Here is a 19,239-nt window from a genome sequence, read left to right as displayed (position 1 = left end):
CTGGCAGAATAGCTCTGCCTTACAGGCCTGCAGAATTGCAACAAGTTCTCCAGGGCCATGATCTCTATGGGGAGCTTATTCTACCAGGTCAGGGCTAGGGCCAAAAAGGCCCTGGCCCAAGTTGAGGACAAACATGTCTTTTGGGCCATGGATTTATTTATTTCAAATATACTACTGCACTATAGATGTCTAGAACATTTCACAACCATGTAAAACCCATGTACCAATAATCAAAATATCAACAAATTCAAACACCAAATGGACCCTAAAACATCAATAACAAAAAACAACCAGCAACACAGATGCCAGCATGATGTAGTAGTTAAAGAGTCAGACTAGAATCTGGGAGATCTGGGGTTCAAATCCCCATACTACCACAAAGCTTCCTGGGTGTCATTGAACTAGTGATACTGTCTGAGCCTAACTTACCTCACAGGGTTGCTAAGAAGATCAAATGGAGAAGGAAGAACAACATAATGCTTTTCTGGCCTCCTTGAAGGAAGGGTGAGATAAAAAGGCAGTTTTTAAAGGTATCTATTAAAGTCATAATAATTACAAGCAAAATAACAGGGAAAGAAACAGAACACATTAAAGGCTTTACTTGTTTCATATAACAGAATTAGCAGCATCTGTGTGGCAGTAAAAAGTGCTTTCCTAATCAAAGTACATCCCTTCTTGGAAGAATTTTGATATTAACTTTGGCCTGTGGGTATGAAGGACATTCCATTAAGTTTTGCTGTATTATAGAGGTGTGTGTTTTCTTTGCACAGAATACAGGTGATCAAGATGGCTAAGATTTCTAACAGTAATAAGCATGTATATAGCACTTTTACTTACTTAAATGATACTACTCATTTAACCTACAAGTTTTGAGTGGTGCCACATTAGAATCTGTATAATCCAGGGTAAACTGATATCTTAAAATAATTTTCTGCTTGCTATAATGTATAATTTTTGTAACATTTTTTTTTGCAACAGCCTAAGTAATTTCTAATCTACCTCAGCCAGAAGTCTCCCTAATTTTCCATTCATTGATCCATCTGCCATCCCACCTGGGGAGGAAATAATCCACAAATGTCTTTTGTTTGAGGGGAAAAAGGGACATTCCAATAAACAGTGTCCCTGTGTATCAGTTTTCTCAATAGCACATAAGCACAGCCTCTTTGAGGGCATGTTCCTAGAATGACCATTCATTACTGCAGATGGTATAGAATCCCACAGAGGGATCATATAAGCTCTCCTATAATGAGGTGCAGTTAACCACTTAATGTATAGTGGTAGACTTCTGGGATAGGACAATCCCAAGTGGAACTCTAAAATAAGAGCTTAGAAAATCAAAATAATATAAATGCTCCAAAATTATCTTTCTAGCTCTCTCAAAGCCTATTATCAACTCTAACTCAGGAATTTGAATTCCCAACATAGATAACCAAGTTTCTATCAGTTGTTTCCAAGAGCTTATATGAGAGTCCTTTCTTAACAATAAAAGGCAACTGTTTTTTTCTAAAGCAAATATAATTTTTAACTGCATCCTAAGGGCAGCTGCCCCAGCTTAGGCTTCAAGGAAGTGAACACCAAGTTTTGATCTCAAAACTGTTCCTGTTACAGATTTAGGAACTCCAGTAAGACTACACAAAAATATTGTCAGTGGATGGTCCAATGCAGGAGTGGCCAAATTCCAGCTCGGGAACCACATATGGCTCGTTCGTATGTATTGTGTAGCTCTTGAAGCACCCATTGGCTGGTTTAGAGAAGGCATTTGTCTCTTTAAATCACTTCTCCAAGCAAGCTAGCAGCTTGGAGAACACATTTAAAGTTACTTTCTTTCCACCTCTCCTCCCTCTTCTGTTTGCTTTCCTTTTTTGTGGCTCTCTAACATCTGACATTCATGTCTTGCGGCTTTCAAACATCTGACATTTATTCTGTGTGGCTCTTACGTGAAGCAAGTTTGCCCACCCCTGGTCTGATGTTTCTTGACTAGCTTGTATCTAAAACAGAGTGCTGTATAGAACTAATGTTTCTACCTTGGAATTTAATACTTTCACTGCAGCAGGAAGATATTGCCTGCCCTTAGTATAGAAAAAAGAGTAATGGCTTTGGAAGTTATCAGGGCCTTTTTGAAACATTTTTTAAGATGGAGGATCTTCAATCACAAATTTGTCTTGAAGTAGACTGCTAAGTAACAAAACTGATTAACTTGTTCAAACGTTTGCTTTCCAGTTCTCCAGATGTATTTTGGAGACTGTGACCTAGAAAGACCATGACTTTAGATTTATCATAGTTGAAACATGTAGACCTTTATCAATTGGAGCAAACCTGTACTTCAAAATAAAAAGTGTGAAGCTGTAAAAAACAGCAACAAAAAAGACTGTCCTAGCACACACATTACTGCGTAATGAGCACAAAATATTGGTATTGCCAGTTCAGCCAAGATCAGAGCATGGGATTTTCACCTCATTTAGAGAGCATAATATTACTTATGTAGAAGTTAGATAACATTTGATTGAGAGAGGAGGAGTAAAGGGTGACACAGGGAAGCGCAGAGAGGAAAAGGTGTGAAATCAGAGGTAGAAACGAGTGGCCAGCACCATTGTAGGCTGTGGTGGGTGGAGTTGCATCATCCAACTCGCATGTTTGCAGTGTTCGCTTTTAGAAGACGCTTCAGCTAGAAAACTAGCTCTACAGGGAATTGATTGGATTAGACCCTTCATTTCCAAGGGGCAGTTGTTGCTTTAAAAAAAAACTTGCAGGAAGCTTTTAAAGGTACCTTTATCTGCAACTGCAGTCCACTTTTTATAAGGCTGTCAATTATACTGGCCGTCAGCTGTTAATAAATCTAAATCTGATCTAATCTGATATATGTCCTTCAGCACTACATTGTACTTGTGCTGTGGTGGGAACATATAGTTGGCAATTCAACCAGAACAGCTTAGGGTCAAGGTGGATAAAAATAAATGATTTTTTTAAAAAAATAAAAAAAAATCAGATTTTTAACATTTAAATCAGATTTTTTAAAAATAAAATGCTTTTTGAGGAAAATTTTCATTTTTTTTATTTATATCCCGCCCTACCCCACCGAGGCGGTATCATCCAAAGGTTATTCCATCATGAAATAAGGATTAGTTTTTAATTCTGAAGCATAAGGCTGTATATTCATGCAATGTTTAAATTTTTCGGTAATACGGTAAATTCTATTAATCCATTCACAATGTCATGCTCTTCCAGAGGTTTCTGTAAGATTACTGGGCAGTTTCTCTAGCTACAAGATATTATCACAGAACACAGATGCTTGGTTTTGCAGTTCTCAAAACTGTAATTTGTGTCTGCAGAGATCACATGCCTCTTCTACACAGCAGAAATGTTATAAAATGAATAGAGTTGAGAAAAAGACATTAATCTCATTATTCTACAAACCTATGTACACAGAATCAACCCCTTAAGTGCTAAGTTTCAAAAAGTTCAATGAATAGAAAAAGATTGCTTTTTCTATTCGTTGAATAGATCTGCCTGCACTAGATCGATTCAAGGGGAATAGATCTGCACAAGAAGAAACTTAAGTGTGAGGAGGGAGGGGCAAGCAGTAAAAATGAAAGTGAAACTTTTTGAGCAGACTACTCCACAAGACTTTGGATCTTTTGTATGTATAACCCGAGGTTTATCACATTCTTTCCCTGAAGGAGAAAACCTAATGGCAAAAGGCTGTAAAAGAGACCAAGTTTGGGAATATTTTAATGAAGTTCCTCTACCTATCTATAACGTGTTTCTAATAGTGTTAAAATCAATATTTTTATATAAATGTAAAACTAATATGAACAGTTATTCTAAAAATGAAATCTTCATCTAATTGTGAATATTGTTATACCAGCAAAAATGAGTCTTTATGTAGAAAACTATGATTTAAATTAAATCCACCCTGCTTAGGGTCCATGTCTAATTTATACCACAGTTACAGGAATTGAGTCAAAAGCTGCCTACAAATTCATAAAAGCAATGTACCAGTGACCATTAGGAACAGATGTGATTTTTTTTGCTAAATAATAAAGAACTGCATAATAGTCTATTGTAGACCTCTCATAAATCCAGCTTGCTCTGGTCCAATTTTATTTCCATAAGCCCACTCTAAGTATCTGCTAATGCCAGGATGCATATAATTTGCTCAACATAGATAAAAGGCTAATACGTCTATAATATAATGGATCTATTCTATTCTCTTTCTTACATACTGGGACAATTACTGCTCTTTTCCAGGTCTCAGGAATTTTGCCCATCCGATTTATAAGAGAAAATGCTGACATAAGCAATTTACTCCAAAAGCTTATGTCAGAACGAGAAGTTCATAGGGGATGATATTGAATCCTGCTGCTTTGCTTGATTTCACTTTTCTAATTAAGCTCTCAACTTCTTCACTTGCGACTGGTGGCCAGGGAGAAAAATTATCGCAAGTGGTCAAAGGCACCCAATTTGGATAGATCCAAGCAGGCAGCCATGTTGGTCTGAAGCAGTTGAACAAAGCAGGAGTCAAGTGGCACCTTTAAGACTAACCAATTTTTATTTAGAACGTAAGCTTTTGTGTGCTCCTAAGGCACTTCATTTGGAGTTGATGAGGCAAAAAAAAAAATATAGTAAAATATGTTTCAACTTTGAGCAGAGATACAGAAAGGTAATACTTTCCTGGAGTAAAATGCTGGTGGTGCCATTTGCCAAAATTCCTTTGGATTATTACTTTCAATGGCCATTATGTGAACTCCAAGTTGTTTTTTTTCTTTTTTTACAGCTTCACACTTTTTATTTTGAAGTACAGGCCTAAATTTGTATTTAAGTTGAAATAGAATCTGAAGAAATCTTGGATCACGATGTTTCCTTATGATTTTTTTTGTTGTACCTTTTTAAATTGACTACATTCTTTATTGAACCAGTAGTTTTTCTTTTTGTGATATTTAATTTTATAGGACTGTGCTACAAAGGTAGGCTTCAACAACAAAAAGTTGAACTAATAACTCTGGGAAACAATCAGAACCTTTCGAGTTTCAGAGCCAGTTTGATGTAGTGGTTAAGTGTGCGGACTCTTATCTGCGAGAACCGGGTTTGATTCCCCACTCCTCCACTTGCACCTGCTAGCATGGCCTTGGGTCAGCCATAGCTCTGGCAGAGGTTGTCCTTGAAAGGGCAGCTGCTGTGAGAGCCCTCTCCAGCCCCACCCACCTCACAGGGTGTTTGTTGTGGGGGAGGAGGGTAAATGAGATTGTGAGCCGCTCTGAGACTCTTTGGAGTGGAGGGGGGGATATAAATCCAATATCTTCTTCATCTTCTTCAATATAAGAAGGTCCCTAACCTCAAAAGTGTTCAGAGTACTAGATACTCTTTCTTCCATTACTGTGGACCAATGGAGTAAATAGTGCTTTTTGTATTCAAAGTACTTCACACATTTTCCTTCTATTGTAGACCAGTGTTATTATTCCCCAAAGCTGTGGTTCTACAAGGAATCACTGCAGGAGACAATAATGTGAACATTCTCTTCTAGCACTTAAGATTTCATCTCAAGGATTTTCTGAACTCTCTAGGGCTTGAGCAGGCTGTCTACCCCTGTCCTTAGTCACTTCCAACATTCTGACTGTCCTGGAACATTTTATTTATTTACTTCAGTCCACCAATCTTGCTGAGACTTAAGGGGGATTACAAAATATAAAAAATGCAATAGGGCAAGGAGTACAAAATTAGAAAACAATGCAAAAAAGTATAAGATATTACATGCTGTACACAATGCAGAGAATTGTCATTAGTAGGGTTCTCCCCCTTACGGTACAAAGACTTATTTTTATGCATTGCTGGAGAGCTGCCCAAGTAGGTAGAGAATATATAATTTGTTGCTGAGACTTAAGGGGGATTACAAAATATAAAAAATGCAATAGGGCAAGGAGTACAAAATTAGAAAACAATGCAAAAAAGTATAAGATATGACATGCTGTACACAATGCAGAGAATTGTCATTAGTAGGGTTCTCCCCCTTACGGTACAAAGACTTATTTTTATGCATTGCTGGGGAGCTGCCCAAGTAGGTAGAGAATATATAATTTGTTTGAGGGGCTTGTTTTGCACCTTTCCTTATGCACATGAGCCTACCACTTTACTGTTCAATAGAGCACTATTACAGATGGAGCTTAGAGAGTGTTTGCCTGGAGCCATCTGGTGAGTTTGTGGCAGAGGTGACATTTAAATCAGGAAACACAGTTTGTTAACTTTCCTTCTATACTACACTAGGTTCATTTGTCTATAAAAATACAAGGTGTGAGAGAGATTGGGAGACTTTTGAAAACAATATTTGATACTTTTCTGTTAGCTGTATGTTGATTTTGATAGATGTTATTGGGTGTATGCGCCAAACAACAATTGGAGACACCAGTAAAACTGAATTTGAATTTTACAGGAGAGCAGATTTTTTTTGTCAAAACTGATTCCTGCCAAGTATATATTCTACCTTACATTTCCATAACACAAAAAAAGTACAAAACCAGAAACGGATTTAGCCAGCTGATATAAAAGGCGTGTATAGATTTAAACAAAAAACAAGTAGCTGCTTTTCATACAGCATTGCTGAAGCTAGAAACTCAACAGTGAAGCACAAGGAAAGGAGTTCCACAGTCCTAGCCTGTTTACTTTACTTGATATAATGCAGACATCTCTGAAGATGGCAAAGAGGGTGGTCCCCCCAAGGAGGCAAATAAAGTCCTTAATTTTAGCAGCTTTAAAATAATGTCAGTTCCATTGATACTAGATTCATACCTTAAATATTCACTTGTTCATCATCCAACATTATATATGCCATTAAATGCCAACAATGCCCTTCCGTTCTCTAGATAGGGCAAACAGGACAAACCCTCCACCAAAGGATAAATGGACACAAATCTGACATCAGAAATTACAGAACTGAGAAACCCGTGGGAGAACACTTTAACCTTTCAGAGCATTCAATGGGTGACCTCAAAGTAGCTGTTTTACTGCAAAGGAACTTCAAGAACAGAATGGAGAGAGAAACTGCTGAATTACAAATTATTATGAAACTTGGAACAAACACCTCCCCAGGACTGAACAGGGATATTGTTTTTTTTATCTCATTACAGATGCTAAACCCACTCTCACTGAGTGGGTTTACAACATCCACAGTATTCCAATGTATTTATCTTTTAGAAAAGAGTATCAGAATAATTTTTTTGTGTTGACATACTCAACATAGGGATATTGGCTGTTTATCTCATTACATATACTTAACCCATTTTCACTATATTTTATTGTATTATGAGAAAGAAATGCCCTCTTTTTGACCCAGGCTTATAACAATAGAGTGATTAACAGACATTCTCACATTTTGACATGCTACTGTTTTATTGCTTTCTCATGCTCATGCTACCCAGATCAAAGGTTTGCGCAATTCGTTAATTTTACTATTCTGTCATTGGATCTTAAATTTGTACCATTCTGCATTCTAAACCACAGCTCACTGTACCTGATTCCTCGTCTGATGAAGTGTGCTTAGAGCACATGAAAGCTTACATTGATTAAAACTTTGTTGGTCTTAAAGCTGCAACTTGGCTCCTGCTTTGTTCTACTGCTTCAGACCAACACGGCTGCCCACTTGGATCTTTAAACATACAAAGGTCCAGAAAACTATTTAAACGATTTTCATCGTTTTGAGAATTTTTAAATAAGAGAATGATAAGGCTGCAACTCGGTGTAATTTGGAATTCCTGACTTTTAGATTTTACAATTCTAATAAAAATAAGACAGAAAATGTTATATTAACACATCACAACTTAAGGACCCATAATAGAATTGCCAGGACTGACTCAGGAAATATCTGGGAACTTCAGGGGTGGAGCCAGGAGACTTTCCCATTCCCTAAATAAATAAAAAGTACAGCAGCGCTCCCCTGAATACAGGCCTTCATTTTCTCATCCACTTATTTTGCCTTCCCTGGCAACTGCACTTCCGCTAAATGAAAGTGAAATTTGTCATCTCGCCCCCCCCCCCAAGTCCCCTTGTCGGGCTTTGGAAATATTTTCATAGCTTTTTAACGGACACTCACAAAGCAACCAAAATAAACAGAGTTTGCAACCCACGCTTGCGTGATTTCACCGGGACAATTTACTCATGGGAGCTGCTGAATGTAACAATCTGCTGTATTTCTACCAGCTGCTTCAGACAGGAACAGGAAAGAACAGCCTAGGGGGTGGAGTTTTCCTCCATCCCATAATCAGGTTTAAGCTCTTTCCTATACATTTTACTATAGAAATGACTTCTGAAATGAATGCAAAATGGATGTTGCTCTCTGCCTTTCTCACAGCTTCACACACTGGTGGCTTTGCCTGCTTGCTCTGCCCCCTGCTTTCCTGCTGCTGAGATTTAAAGGCACACACATTCCAAAACACAAACAGTTGCAAGAGTATTCTAAGACTGCTGAGGTTTAAAGGCACATAGTGGCTGTTGAAGTAAGGCTTTCCCCTGCTGGGAACTGGGAACATGCCTAGCCCATGAAAAAATGCATAGAGAGATAACAAACAATTGGAAACAATCTCAGTTTTGCCTTCCAGGACACTTTTAGGGGCTTGAATTGGCCAATTACCTCATTTTCCTTAGCTTTTAACTTTTAGCTGCTCTTAATGTTCTAAGGCCCATCAACATGCTCAGTCCTCATCAAGTCTTTTTGCGAGGGGGAGGGGTATTTCAAAATTCACAAATACTTTTCATACTTACAAAGTTCCATATGTTCAGAAATCTCAGCCTTGGTGGTGAAACAGGCCTGTCCATCTGCAGACCATTAGTCCATGCCCCAAGAGCCAAAAAATTAATGCATTGGTATCAGATTTAGGGGCAAAACTTCTGTTTTTCTGAAATGTGTATATGTACAGAGTTTTTAAATGATGCCATCAAGGTGACTAAAAACAATTTCCCCTTCCTTTTCTGATTTGAGCCTTGTGAACCAAGGTACCAGTTTCAAATTTTAAAGCACTTTTAGAGGCTGAGTCCCTGAACAAATAACAATACCTGTATAATTACCATTTTCATGATGTAAGGCATAAATCAAGGGAAAAGTAAATTTCCCAATTTTTATATCATTTACTGCAGATGCTTTACCTAATCCACATGGTCACCTAAAGTCTATTAGACAATTGTAGATTATTCTTTATGCAACTAAGTGAGGAGGCCTGTTTCAAGATCACAAAAGACCATTGGAAGGGTGTGAGCTGAGGTCTACACAAGAAAAAGCTGACATTAGGATGTTGCGTGCATTACATGCAGCAAAGGGTGGGGCAAAATCTTTTGGTGTTCCAAAAGATGCATATGTACTCATGCTGTGCTTTGGATATCTGCAAGTGAACAAGGTGTGAAATGTGAAATGACAGTCACATCAGATTGATTGACCTAAGCAAATTCAGAAGTTCACTTTAGACAGAGTGTGCATGCCACCTTGGGTGGACTTATATGCCTTCACTGGCTGTGTCACTGTGAGTACTTTTAAGTTAATGCCCTTGAAACTACTGAGAAAAGGGGGGAGGGAAACCTCATCAGGACACACATTGTCAACAAAGGAAGACATGGGAAATCACTACAGAGTTTTTTTAAAGAAGGTCAGCCAAGTGTGCCTGACGGACAGAAGTGGCAATTTTGTCATCAATAGGATACATCAGCAACTTAGGGGGAGGTATTTGTGAACTTCCTGCATTGTGCAGGGGATTGGACTAGATGACTCTGGAGGTCCCTTCCAACTCTATGATTCTATGATGGGTAGGGAACGTTGGCTCTCTAGATGTTTTTTGCCTACAACTCCTGTCAGCCCCAGCCATTGGCCCTGCTGGCTGGGGCTGATGGGAGTTGTAGGCAAAAAACATCTGGAGAGCCAATGTTCCCTACCCGTTCTATGACAAATACCTGTAGCAGCTGCAGTTTTGGAGGTGCTATCATGCAAGTGTTGCCATTCCTGTCAATGGCCTGTCCTATATGAGGAAACTACAAACATGTTGCAACCAGAAAACAAAAAAAAATGGATGTGAACTTTGTAGTTTGATGATTCAGAAGATGGTTACAGAGATACTGAACATTAAAAAATATTTTAATAAAATATTAAATGTTAGCAATTGTGGAAAGATAGTGTAACACTTATGTGATGAACAGCAATATGCATTCGAAGGACCATTGAGTGAATGCTGATAGAACTCACTCTCATCGGTGGACTGCTTCAAACTGTCAAAGGAGAGTGGCAGTTAGGCAGTTGAAAAAGTGAGTTATGGAGCTGAAGGGAATTGAAGATTGACTGGAGAAAAGACCAGAGGTCTTTTAGAGATGTTCTTGAGAGTGTGACAAAAGTCACAAGATAGAGTCTAATGCAGAGCCCGTGAAGTGGGATTTTAAATCTTATGAGAGACTGGTGAGAGATTGCTCTAAGAAGTGAAGAACAGTTTCTGTATTTGTCAATCAAATAAGTACATCTAAGGGGAAAAACGGTCCCTTTATGAAGCTTAGTGTCCAAAAGGGGAAAAAGACTGAAAGGCTGGCAGATCAGGCTTTGGAAAAGGAATTTTGAAGTGACAGTGCCTCAAAAGGAGCCAAATGCCCAGGTTCCAGTCTGATTGGGCAGATAATAACTATTGTACTATCAGGAGAAGGTCTAGTTCAAACACCTTGGTCTTATATCCACTGGGACAAAGCACAGGGCATTCAAGTTTGTGTGAAATTGTGAAGTGGAAACATTAACTAGAAGTATAGTCCAGTCGTCCAAAATTAAACCAGAAAGATATTTGAAACCTTTAGGGAAAGTGAGGCAAATTTCAGGGAAACAGTATCATGTGTAGCTAGTCACTTCAGAAGTGTTCTATGTGTAGTTTTAAATGTCTGTTTACATCTGCTAAAGACCAAACATCTGTGAACATATTAACCCCCTTCCCTGCCAGTTTGTTTTGATAAAACAGCTTTTGTTTAATCCTTCCCTTTGCATACTACTGTGCTGTTTTTTGAGGGTTAAATTTTTCAAACAAATAGTGACAGGGTGATCAATTTTAGTGAAGTGCTATTTAAATTGGTCACGCAAGTCTCATAATTGGCAGCAGCAGTCGGGATTCAAAATCCCCCCCTTGTCATAACACATTTTGAACAGTTGCTGATCTCATCAAACTAAAAGATGTTTCTTTGCAGTAATATTATCCAGTTGCATTTGAATAACAATCACATAGCATGGATCCATTCTCATGTGTCAAACTATATCAAATATAATTTCTTCATGCCATGGCTCTTTGGAAAGGCAAAAGAATAAGCTACAATTGTCAATATACTTCAGGTGACTATTTGGATTAGGTAGAGCAATTGTGGATTAGGTAGAGGTAATTTGTGAAAACATCAAAACATAATAGATACACATACACTTTTCAGAACAGCATACGTTTTGTCAGCCACCTTATCTGATATCACATCTGTTGTTGCTCATGAACTACAGGGTTTGTTGTTAGAAGGAACAAGTGGGAGAGGCCTGCAAGACTTGCTGGGGGGGGGGTGTGGAGAATGCCATCTCTTCCTCCTCCATGACAACTCCAGGCCCCACCACCCACCTACAGTGACAGCGTCAGCATTTGGGAGCCACTCTGAGCCCAGACTGGCTCCCAGTATCCTCCACTACTGTGGTTGCCTCCAGAGACTCTCTTTGAGTCCTCTGCCATGCAGCTGGGCTCAGAATGGCTCCCACAGTGCTCCATCTTGGCAGCCAGGTAGGGAGTGGCTCCCCAAGTGCTCTGCTGGTGTGGCCAGGCTTAGAGCTTCTGCCGGCATCTGCTGTAGCAGCAGCAGGGCCCTTGGCTACTTCTGGCATCCGTCACCATGGCAGCTGGTCCAGAGTTATCTACAGCAGCCACCTCTGCTGCCAGCTCAACTGGTAAGTGCATTGTCTGCATGTGTAGACAACTTTTTTAAAAAATGGGGGAAATTTAACCCCCTGGTGTGTTCTTAAAAGCTTTTTGCATTTTTCTGCAAACATGGGGAGTGCCCCAAGTTTGCAGAAAAATATGTTTCGCATTAGTGTGATCCTGATCTGTGAATTTAAGGCGCTTCAGATAGGGGGCACAGTTGGGAATTAGTTCACAATAGAACTTGTTCCCATGAAAAAGCCTGCTTTTAACAGTGTTGTTGCTTTTACTACTAGGAGAGGGGCTTGCAAAATGGAAATTTACAACTGAAAGTCATGACTCTCTGAAACCTCGAAGTGTACTTTCAGGTGGGAGGTTTTATTAATAATAAAGAGCCTCTTATTTGCAATTCCCACCTTTGAAGTAAGGGGCTCAGTGGTGGCACAAGTAGAGACTTGTACAGTATGCCAGTTCTGGCAAGCAGAATTGTCTAGCACTGCTGCTACCTGCCAGGGAAACTGTTCCCTGTTCCTTGCAATGAGAGAAACAGTACAAGCTGCAACAGTGTTTCCTAGTCCTGCATGGCTGTCTTAGCTTCCAGGATCATATATTTTTAGGGAATCAACAGGTTTTTATACGTTTTGTTGAACAGTTGTAGCAATGTAGGAAAAGGAGATAAAGGAGAAATAAAAATTATTAAAGGATTGGAAGTCTACATGACCATTGTTTAGCTTTGCAGCTTGCAAAAGGGATCAGGAAGGAAATTGGAAACACCGTTGGCTACTACCCTATGATACAGCGCCAAATAAAAGATGTAGAAACACATAAGACAACTACATGAGATTTGTGATTGGATCTCCTGACATCTTTAAATTTGTTCAAAAGCAATTGTGCGCGCCTGTGAATTGGATTGTAGCCATGCTGCTGAACATGGGCCTTCAACACCATTTCCCCAATTTAGTTTTCTCCCCTCAGCTACTTCTATTCTAATTAAAATTAAAGATGACAGAAGTCAGATTATGGGTCTCTCATGTATCAGTCAATTATGTCTTAAATCATTAGGGGAAATTGAAATCTTTGTCCAATGTATTTCAGGCTGCAGAAGTCACCAATCATCAGGCATATTCTAAAACAGTGGACTAACTCCTAGGCTGGGACCCTCAGGTGGGTTGCAAATCCCTATTTGATGAGCTGTAAGTCCTTAAACATCTGTCATATTTATTTGCTGCTTTTTGGAAGGAACTGCTGCTAGTGTGCAGATACAGACATTAAGGACTCCACACCTCCTGAGAGGACAGAAAGGCAAGCGGAGAGGATTCCTTCATGTCCTTAGCTTCCTTCTCACTACAGTACACTTGATGATACTTGGCTTATATTTCCTGTCCTTGACTCTTGGTCTCCTGTCCACAATTTTGGCTTCATCACTCTACCTGTCTTCCTGTCCTGCACTTTCCTATCATGCACTTGTTAAGTGGGGCCCACGCTGTGATTTGGGCATTAAATGTAGATCCCAGGTCTGGAAGTATGAAGACCTACAACCTTTGCTTTCCATGTGTAGTCTGATTGCAGGTGGACACAGAGGCCCACTTTACCATATCAAAAAATGACTGGGTGGTGTTTTTTTCATTATGTTTCACATGGCACATTTCTTTTTGTTTTGCATCTCCAATGGTGCAAACTATGTAAAGGGATGGCGGGTTGCCCTGATAGGGGAGGCTGTGGCTCAGTGGCAGAATATCTGCTTGGCATGCAGAAGGCCCCAGGTGTTTGTTGGTGTTGTCAATTTAAAAAGTCTGGCAGTAGGTGATGTGAAAGACCCCTGCTGGAGACCTTGGAGAGTCATTGCCAGCCTGAGTAGACAGTACCGATTTTGATGGAGCAAGGGCCTAACTCAGCATAAGGCAGCTTCATGTGTCTGTGTAATGAATACTGATTCTCCTGAAATACACATGATAAATATCATCCAAAGGATTTTGGCACCTTTCTCAATGGCATTTATTACATTTATACCTTTCTCCTCAGCAGAGACCCAAAGCAGCTTTTATTGTTCCTCTCCTTTTTATCCTCACAACAATCCTGTGAGTTAGGATAGGCTGAGTGCATGTGACTTTCCAAGGTCTTCCAGCAAGCTTCCATGGCAGAGTTGGGACTTGAACCTGAGTCTCCCAGATCCTAGTCTAAAACTCTGGCTCTAGTCTGTGCTACAGGAACACTAATGCCAAACTACTGTATGGGGCTGCTGTAAGGATTATCTAGATGATGTCTGCGTGATACTTTGAACAGTGAAAGAAATGGTATATAATACTAATGGCACAATCTGGTCAAAGTTAGGTATTTAAAACCATGTGGATTTCAACAGGAGAAAGCTGAGTACCCATGCCATTCCAGCTGGAATCAGAGGACTTGCAATATCTTTTGTTGGATTAATGTTCAGTTATAATAATCAAAAAGTAATATGTCAGCCAGACCAGAGTAAGCTGTACAGTTTCTGAATTGAGAGACATGAGAAGAGACCCTAAAAGGAACAGATAGGCAGTTATATGAGCCCCGGAGATCATTACGATGGGCCAGCCATCATCTTTTGACCATCCCTGGCCCAAGGGATGTCCGGCTTGCCATAACCAGGGCCAGGGCTTTTTTGGCTCTGGCCCCGACCTGGTGGAATTTGCTCCCTAAGGAGATTCGGGCCCTACCGGATTTGTTGCCATTCCGGAGGGCCTGCAAGACGAAGCTGTTCCACCAGGCCTATGGTTGAGACAGGCGGGCGTCCTTATTTTATTACACCATCTAACTGGCCTCCCAGCACTGACTGCCATCTTGATTGCTAAAAATCGGGCCAATATAGTTGACATCTTTTGGACACCTAAGCTGTGACAAGTATGGTCTAATTTATATGTCCACACCATAAATGCTGTTTTAAATTAATTCTAAACTAATGGCTTGTTTTAATTTTTAATCTGTGTTAACTGTTTGACTGCCCTGTTGTTTATTTATTTGATTGCTGTATTGTTGGTTTTTAATTCTTTTACCATGTTGGAATCCACCCTGAGCCCACTATGGAAGAGGGTGGACTATAAATTTACAGAAATAAATATATAGTCCATTAACTCTCCTAGGGTAAGCCCAACTAAGAGTTTCCCTCCTCTTTCATATTGGACATGTGTGTGTTTTAAAGACCTTAGTTAGCAGAAAGACAAGCAAATTCTTTATATATCTGGGCTTGTCTTGCAAAACAGAGCCTGCCTAGGATAAAATAATGCTTATGGTGGACAATATGGAAAAGTATTTGGGAAAGATTGCAAGCCTCTGATATGAATACAGGGTTGTTTCTTAGCTCCCCCCCCTCAAGTAAGGGTTGTTTTTTGTTTACAGAAGAACTTATGTGGGGGAATATTCATTCAAAAATAGAGGCCTTCAGATTACTCATTTGTGTGACTGGCCCAGAGGTGTCACAAGCTTCCACGACAGGAAGACTTAGCTCTTGTTAACAGATTTTACATTCCAATATGCTTTTCATCTGTCATTTCCAAAGAAGCAGTCCTGTGGAGATGTGGCCTCTAGCCTGTGCTGTTTTTTTTAGCCTTCTAGGGCATCTAGATGGCTACTGAGTAAAAAGAATGCTGGACTAAGTGGACCAGTGGCTGATAGACCAGGGCTTTTCTTATGTGCTTATACACCGATTGGCATTAAGAAAATATTTATCATAATCCTAGAATACTAGATCCAGGAATCCTAGAATACTAGATCAGCCATGTTGGTCTGAAGCAGTAGAAATTTTTTTGAGTCCAGTAGAACCTTTGAGATCAATGAAGTTTTATTCAAAGTGTGAGCTTTTATATATACACACACACACTTCCTTAGACACATTTTGAGGAAGTGTAGATGCACACAAAAGCTCACACCTTGAATAAAACTTTGTTGGTCTTAAAGGTTCTACTGGACTCAAAAATTTGTTCTACTGGAATAATACTATTCAGCCACTACCTAGATAGACCACTAGATGGTACCAGCACCACATCCAAAAAAGGATATAATTTATCTTCCTCCTCCCCAGCTGTGGATCCTTTTGAGCATGCTTGGTTTCATAATTCTCTGAACTGGATTGTAAAAACAAAACAAACAAAAAGGGGATAGGCGGGAGGGCGGGATACAAGTGTAATAAAATAAATAAAATAAAAACACCCTGGCCTGTTCATAAATCACCACCACCTTCTTCTTAGTTCCTGAAGCCCTGCAGAGAACCTTTTGCCATTCATTCATTCCTCACATTTATAGCCCCTACCTACCAAGGAACTGAAGTATGCATATCGGGTGATCACATTCTTTTCTCCCCACAAACCTGGATAAATTAGACTGAGCGAGAATTGACTGGCCAGGGCTCACCCAATGTGTTTCATGACCTCAAAGGAAATTTGAACCCAGGTCACGTGCGAGAGGTTTAAAGACTGTGATCCTGTCAAATATGGCAATGAAATGCAGAATTATAACAAATAGTGAATACCACTGCAAATGTATAATAGAGATATGAAATCATCACAAAAATTAAACTAGGAACTATAGAGCCAAGCAGAATATAGAAAACCAATGCTCAAGTGAGAAATTGAGGTCACAGTAGATAATAAATAATAAATAAATAATTTTTTTATTTATACCCCGCCCTCCCTGCCAAGGCAGGCTCAGGGCGGCTTATTAAATATGATAAAGAGCCTTATTAAAATGACAACTCTGTTGCACTGGCAGCAAGACAAATTCTATACTAGGTATTGGGAAAGGGACTGGAAAAAAAACAACTAGTATAATACCTTTATAGAAATCTATAGTATAGCCACATTAGGAATGCTATGTACGATTCTAATCACTTCATTACAAAACTGGCATGGAAGCTCAAAAAAGGGCAAAATAAATAAAACGTTACAGCACCTTCTCCATAATCAAAAGCTAAAACATTTGGGGATTTTTTAGTTTAGAATGAATATGTTCTCTTCCTGTACCTTCCACCCATGAGAGGCTTCTACAATGTGAGTGGCATTAAGAGTTCATAAAGCAATGTTCATTTGCTCTTATAATACTAATATTCATCTAATTAAATTAAGTGACAGGACAGACAAATGAAAATACTTTAATTCAATAAGACTGATCTAGGGAATTCACTGCTTCAAATGTGGTGATGACCATTGCCTTAAATGGATTTAAAAGGGGATTTGATAAGTTCATGGAAGATAAGCCTATCTACAGGTAGACCTAAGTGGAACCTCCATGTTCAGGAGCAGTGTACTTTTGAAAAGAGGATGGTTATAAACAGGGAAGGATGCAGGCTTCATACTCTGGTTAAAAAATTCCTAGAGACTACTGACCTCTTTCATTAACAGCACAACTGGCAGAACTAATTTTTTTTAAAAGAGGACACACACACACACACTGAGAGAAGGTCCTTAAGGCTGAGTAGGCATACCAGCAGCCAAAAAACAAACTCAATATTTTCTGACCTCCAATGACCAGATGATGCAGGAGGGAAAAAACCCTTGGTGTGCATTGCAATACTAGTAAGATGTCCAAGTGGAAGTACTGTGTATGGAAATCCAGTAATAAAGAAAGGCTTGTGTTGGAGAGGATAGACGTGCCAGGCTGAGCTTCTCTTCCTGCCTTGATTTACCCACTTTATTAAAATGCCAACTCTGTGTTGCACTGGCAGCAATATAAATTCTATACTATACTTGTCTTTTCCAGTCTCTGCTTCTTCCATTTCTCCTTTCTTGGATCCCCTACATGCTTCTTCCCTCACACTCTACCTCTCTCAGTAGCCCAGCTTCTGTCGGACCTACCTTCTCCCATGTGTCCTTTTCCAGCACTGTGTTGTCTACGGAATTTCATGATCACTTTCTGGACAAAAGTTTTCCAGTCCAGAATTTCTAGTAGTTCAAAAAAATATTCTTCTCCGTGTCAGTATTCTTAGGTAAAGTCGTTTCTCAGTGGTATGGAACTGGTCTGAAGCCTTAGCATATAGAAGCTGCTTGGCAACCAGTTGATTCAACCAGCTTGTCAGCTCTTGGTACAAGATAAAATGATGCAAGTGATACAAAACAGTAAATGGAGGTAAAACCAGGTATGTTACCATGCCTTGGGGAAAAGGCAGGGACATAGTATTGTGATGTCACAAAGCCACTAGAGCCCCAATACACAGCCAATCAGAGAGGAGAAAAGAGACCGTGTAAGGTTATTTACAATGCAGTCCTTAAGCAGAATTCCATCTTTCTATACCCGTTGAATTCTAAAGATTTAACTCTGCTTCAGATTACAACATCACAGATCAAACCTACACTGTTACCTCCATCTCCTGAGCTTTCTGACAGCATTCCCAACGAGGTCAGTGTGGCAGTTTAGGAGGAAAACAGCAGATCAGTGCCTTCACTAAGTAACTGACTAAGAATATTGCACAGATAGATACATTCTACACCAGGGGTATCAAACTCATTTGTTAAGAGGGCTGGATCTGACATAAATGAGACCTTGTTGGGCCAAGCCATGTCAGGCCGGGCCGTGTGTACCTATTTAAGAATAGGTAGCAGAGATATAAACTTTATAAAGCAGGGGTGACCAACGGTAGCTCTCCAGATGTTTTCTGCCTACAACTCCCATCAGCCCCAGCCAGCATGGCCAATGGCTGGGGCTGATGGGAGTTGTAGGCAAAAAAACATTTGGAGAGCTACCATTGGCCACCCGTTATAAAGGACACAAAGTTTTTTTTAAAAACTTAAAACATTAGTACTTGTTGGACTTAAAGGTGCTTTCTTTGTATTTCTCTCATGGGATCCAGAGAACTGGGCAAAGGAAGCTCTGGCTCTTTCCTTCCGTCCCTGGGGACCAGGAGGGGGAAGAGCCTTAGCCAATAGAAGGAAGAGAGACTTGGCTCAGTAGCTCTGCGTGCAATTGAGAGAGCCTGGCAAAGCAAGCTCTCTCTCTCTTCCCCTTCTTCTCCAAGGGAGGAGCCTCAGCCAATAGAGAAAACAGAGCTTTTGTTCTGTAGTTCCCATGTGATTGAACAAGCCTGGCAAAGCAAGCTGTTATGCAGAAGGAAGCAAGGGAGAGGGAGAAGAAAGCAGATTACAGCCAGTTGCTCAGGGGCCTGATAGGAGCCCTCGAAGGGCCTGATTTGGCCCCTAGGCCGCGTGTTTGAAACCCCTGCATCTACACAGATAAATATATTCTAAGGTACCTTCTTGTTTGATAGGCAGTTTATGGTGAAATTCTCAAACAGCCCAAGGCTGCTTGAAAGAAGTACATTCACTTCATTATTTGGAAACTTCATTTTTCCTCTGACAAGGAAAAATTAAATGATACAATTTACTGTGTAATT

Source organism: Heteronotia binoei, chromosome 5, assembly GCF_032191835.1.
Source record: "Heteronotia binoei isolate CCM8104 ecotype False Entrance Well chromosome 5, APGP_CSIRO_Hbin_v1, whole genome shotgun sequence".
NCBI classification, from domain to species: Eukaryota; Metazoa; Chordata; class Lepidosauria; order Squamata; family Gekkonidae; genus Heteronotia; species Heteronotia binoei.
This window is presented reverse-complemented; position numbering follows the sequence as displayed.